Source organism: Carassius auratus, chromosome 36 (assembly GCF_003368295.1).
Source record: "Carassius auratus strain Wakin chromosome 36, ASM336829v1, whole genome shotgun sequence".
Classification (NCBI taxonomy): Eukaryota; Metazoa; Chordata; class Actinopteri; order Cypriniformes; family Cyprinidae; genus Carassius; species Carassius auratus.
In genome coordinates, this window is record NC_039278.1 from 8,869,868 (window position 1) to 8,875,867 (window position 6,000).

Below are 6,000 nucleotides of genomic sequence, written 5' to 3' on the forward strand. Positions count from 1 at the left end.
GACCTCTGCGTATTAGGGTCAGTGACAATTTACGAGTGTCCAATGCAAGGAAAAATAACTCTCTTTTTAAAATCTAACTTAAAACCATCTTAGTATTCAGTTTGATTTAATAAAAAAAAACAAAAAAAACTTTTAAATAATTTTCAATAACATATTTTGGTTTGATGATTCTAAAAAGAACTGTCTAGTGAAGCATAATCACATATTCTGTTGACTTTCTTTCCTTTTTTTATCTTTGTATAATATGTGTCTCTGTCTCAGTTACTGTAGATACACAGAGATGACTCAAATCCAGAAATTTCTGCTTTATAAACTTTATTTTTAAAACATATTACCAAACAGAGATGTGGCAGTTCTAATTTAGTTCTCTCTTTCCATTCACGGTGGTGTCAGTGCTTCTGGCTGAATCTGGCCAGCTGTAATCTTTTGTGCTTTTGCTCTGACATCAATGAGAGTGCATTATTTTAAGCTTGCACTTTGGATGTCTTAGCTTTGAGAAAGAGCTCCTGCTGCTAATTTGGTCCTCGATCTAGAAGCAGACGTCTGACTACGAGCGCTGCCCATTCTTCTTATGAGTCGTGACCTCCTCCAGAGCTCAATAGACTCAGCCTTTATGCCGTTCGAAGTGTCAGACCATCTGTAGTGAAGACGCCAGAGATGCATCATGTGGTGCTCAAGATGTGTAGTTTAAAAGATCTTTTTCTAGATCACTTTCACAGAGGGAAATTACATCCAGCTGAGACATTTATGAGATAAGAAATGAAATGGGATATAATCCAGAGTTGCATGCGCTGACTCAGACGAGACATCTTAAGTGTAAAATCTTGCACAACCATATCTGACAGAGCTTTTCTTTCAAAGAACAGACTTATACAGTATATTACATTCAGCTAAATTTTTAGCAAGTGTGAAACAGAGAGCAATATTATGGTAACAATTAAACAATCCCTGGATTATGGGTGGTCTCATTTAGTGTTATGGGCAAGAAAGAAATATTGTGTTCTGTTTAAAGTTCTTTACAGTGGGGAGATCAAGGGCAAAATCTCTCTCCTGGTGGAGATTTTATGAAAAGCCTTAACAAGCACAACATGGCAGCATTTTCTACTGGTAATTTAATTGCCTTTTATTCCTCAACACTTAACTCTGTCCTAAATATTCAGTATGAGGCTGCAGTATAATTTGATCTTTTAAGTATTTCCGATTTATTAATGCTGACAAAGAAAACTAACACATTACACTCTTCACGCTGCCTAAGAAGCCTGCATGCTGTTTATCATGCAGTGCCTGCATTTTATTTAGCAAGCGGCTGCAGTATTGCTATAGTTTGAGCTTTCCAAGTGATGATTCTTCAGAATGCATGCTGTTTTTCGGGAGCGTGTTTACACCAAGTACAACATGTTCCTGGATCAACATCCAATCAACCAATCAGAATTGAGATATCATTTTTTAGAAAATATTTTTTTTAGGCTTAAAATCAGGGTAAGGTGCTTCTACACCCTTGTTAATCAGCTATCATTTCCCATTTCCCAAATTATGGGTAGGGTTAGGTTTAGGGGTAGGGATTGGGTTTAGTCTAGATTTTTGGACAATGATGTCGATCCAGGATCATCAGAAGATGATCAAAATCACGGCGACCCTGTTTTTCATGCAGCACATGTATGCATTTAATTTAATAAGGGCTACAGTATCAAAATGGTTTCATCTTTATCTAAGACATGAGCTTTGACAAAAACAACAATGCATGAACTATACGCGTCATGCCTTGCAATAATTTTACATGCCATTTTAATGCATTGCATGCATGCATTTTCTCCGGTTAAGGGCTGCAGCATTGCTATAGTTGGAGTCTGAGTGTCTGTAAGTGATGGACTTTGTCCTTGTTGACAAAAACAACCAGCACAAATATGATCCTCAGGCATCCCAATATGTCATTGCATTGCAAGAGATTGAGCTTTATGTATTTCCAAGTCATGAGCCTTGTTCATACTGGCAAAAGACAACAAACACATGCACTATACCTTTTCAACATGCCAACTTGCTGTTTGCACTTTAAAAAGTTTGCAAGAGAAGTACATACACGTCATGTCTGCATTCTATTTTTAATGTACTACATGCTTGTACTTATTTTAGTATGGGGGTGCAACTTGGTCCAAGCTGACAAAGACAACCAACACAAAAATATACACTTTAACACTATCAAGTTTCTATGGAGTTTTTTTCATGCATTGCATGTAGAATTAATTACTCCACCCCCCCCCCCTTCCCCTTAAGTCTTTCCAAGCACAGCATGCCTTGCACATGAATGACACAAATGTTGTGCACTTAAAGTGTCCTCTGTGTTCTGCTGAGGTCTTTCTAAGTTAACACAAATGAACCAACAGTGGAATTTCACCCCAGGCTTCACTAACACAAGAGAAGCCATTGTTTGACCCCATGTGCATGTGTCTTTGTTTGAGATGGCAGTTAATTGAAAGGTACGTGCAAAAGTGGCAGGAAGACTGAAGGTCTTCATGTGGATGTTTCAGAGTGAAGTTTACAGGTCTGACGGACCCGCAGAGTTGAAAGGAATCTTTAAGTGCAGCACATTTGAACTTCACCCGTCCTGAGCCCCAGCCGCAGCAGACTGGTTGAAGGGGTTAGGTGGGAAGTGGGCCGGGGTGAGAGGGAGAGTTGCAGGGTGTGGTGACAGGGTGCTTAACTGCTAAACTGCAGAAATGTCTCTTTGTGAAGGGGGGATACAGAGACAGTTTCTTATTAATGTGATTGAGGTATTCCTGCTGGACTTGAGACTAACCGTTAATCACCTAATCTTGAACGATAATAGTCTCCTGCTAACATTCATAATGTTATTCATAATTCATAACATTCATAATTCTAAGGTTTTGTGTGCGTGAACATTTATCATGCACTGATAAAATGATACTTTAGGCTAACTTTAAAAAAATAATCTAATTTATTTATTTTTTAATCTCAATTTATTGACTTGTTTAATTTAAAATCTTATATTTAAATTAAAAATTAATAAAAAAAATGACAAAAACATTTTGTTATGTACTAATGTGTGCTCTGTGTATTTTCCAAACTTGTAGTATATATATATATATACTTAAATGCACAGTAGTGAAACACAAAATGCAGGATTGGCTTATAAAATGTTACAACGACAAAATTGCTCCTAACACACGTTGTATATTTTCCTCTTGAATTGATAGCTGTGTGTCTAGAGTTTCTGAGTTATAATTATGATCAAAGACGCTGAGCCCCTGACCTCAAACTCAGAGCTGACTCGATGCGACTTACTGACACTAAAAACAGAAACGACCCCATGGCCATGCACACACCCTCTTGTTAGCCCTATTTTCTGTCCAACAAAGAGAAGATGGGAGGAGCTGTTTATGTGTGTGTGTGTGTGTGCATGGTTTTGTACGGGGGGTATGGAAGAGTAGAATTGGAAAGTTGACTCATTCAATTGTCCTGAAACCCCGGCACCCAGAAACCAGAATCCCTGCTCTATTTTTATGCATATACTTAGCATTTCCAATGGCTCCCAATGGAGACTCGCTCTCTGTAAGGTGAAGCAGAAAGACCGGAATGTACCAGACAGGTTTTCGTCCAGTGGCTACGACAGGGAAACATGCTAATCTGCTTATTTATGAATGCTCAGAAAGATCCCTGGTTGAGTCACTCATGCCACAGGCTGGGAAAAGCATCTTGACAGAAAGTACTTCCACCCGACCATCATAGGAGAAACAGCCACCTCACTACTGGAACTAAATAAACTTCACACATGCACACAGAGGCTTGAAATGGAAATGGGTGCTTTGGTAGAATAACCACAACAGCAAAACCCTCCTCTCTGTGGAGAAATGTGGTGAGAAGCTCCATATTTAAACCATTTTGTTCGTCTACAGACTTTGGCTAAACCCAAATTGCCCTAATACGCCTATCTGGCCTGTATGCAATCAAACCCTCCTCGGAAAGGCGCTGATCTAAATGCGGGAACATGCCTGAGTTTGACCAGACAGCTTCTCCCTTGTCCCTCATTTTCAATATAAAAATATGAGTCTATGCTTAAACGCTGATCCCACATAAATGCCACAGCCTTCTAAATTAGTACTGAGCCGCACGCTGAAACAATTATATATGATATTATGTTAAATGGGATATTTCTGGCTACAACAGCCCAGGGTGCAGTGTATACAACTGTGAATGGAAGACACAGTAATGAGTGTTTCTTTATTTTTGCTCACACAAATATAGAGTGCAGAAGTCGGGGACTATAAAAATCCCAGTCATTTTCTACATAGAGAAATAGATTTTTAATAGTTTTGTATTCCGATTTTCGAAAACCCTTTTGCTTCAAATCAATAAATATATGTAAAGCAAAATATAGTTTTAAATGCTTTTAAAAATCTATTTATATATTTACAATCTGTTTTCATATATTTTGGTGGCCTTTTTACTGTTTAAGGATCAGTACATCTGCAAAACATAAGTACTTATGATTATTATGACTTAAATACAGAATTACATATAACATAAAGGTGTACAAGTGAAATACTTCTGGAAAGCTGACATGTCCTGCAGTGTGACATATCCTCTATATTTAAAACTATTTTAAAACTAATGTGTGACCCTGTAGACCCATTTAAATTAAATGAGAGGAAAAGAGGTTTAAAAATTGTGAAAAAAACCCATAAAATAAACAATTATGATCATATAAAGGTCTTAATATATCCAGAACACTCTTCTTTATAAATTATTTTCTCTATATACTCCATGTTATGCATCAACGTCTTGTATGTCTCAACCCCCACCTCAAAAATAAAAAATGAAAATACCCATAGAAATTCGCCAAATTGTTGGCACCCTTGAAAGAATAATTTGCACACTGTCCATAGTTCTGTACGCGATGGTTGTGTTTAGGGAAGTGAAGAGGTGAAGAGGTCAAGTCATGGTGTAACTGTTTAGTTAGAAACAGGACAGCCAGGTGTGACCGAATCTGGACCTCCCTCCCATGCAGCTGTTGTCCCTCTGTGAACACACCTGCTGCTGACCACACACACTCACACACACACTCTGATGGCACTGTGGTCAGCAGAATCTCTGTGATCAGCCATGACACGATCCTGCTGATAGCAGACATCAGCTTTCTCAACACATTTACCGCTGCAACAACATGCGTCACTTCAGCAAAAAATGTTTGCCATGACATTCTGCACAGAAACGGTCACTGACTACCATGGAAAGAAAGTGATGCTTCAATCAGTGAATTTGTTTCTCGGTTTCCCTTCCTGTCAGAGTTCCTGCCATCTGTGCTTGTATCTGTATTTCTTAATGGTTTTCATGAGCATGTGCTCAGTGATGCTGTAATTTAAAACTCTTTATATGAACACTGAACTTAATTGCTTTATAGAGATACAGTATCTACTCTCTACAGAGGCAGCTGCCTTCTAGACAGCATCCTAAATGAAGCCTCATGAGATATTTGAAACATACTAGATAGCTGTGCATGCCACACAAAGTGCTCATTAAAGTTCAAAAATGGGAGACTCAGAATAGCCATAAGCATGTTGCTAAACTGATGAAGTTATACTCTGATAAGCATTAAAACACTCGCTCGTGAAAAGCATTATCATGTTGCTATGCCAATGACATGATACCTTCTTTTCAGCATTAACACACAAATTAGTAAAAAAAGACAAGAAAATGTAGCATGTCAGCAAGTGGAAAAACATTAGCATACTGCTAAGCTAATGGCTTGATACTCTGATAAATGTAACATGTTTGCATGGTGCATGTCGCATTTGCATGTTGCTAAGCTAGTATTTTAAGCCTACAGCACAGCAGTTAAATAGTATGGTAATGGAAATTAAACTTCAAGAGAGATGTGAAACATCCAACTCTGTGTATACCATCAAAGACAGTGTAGACCAAAACTGTTAACTCGTATCCTTAACATCAACGTGCAGTGGCTCTCATAAAGGGATCTTGTAAATA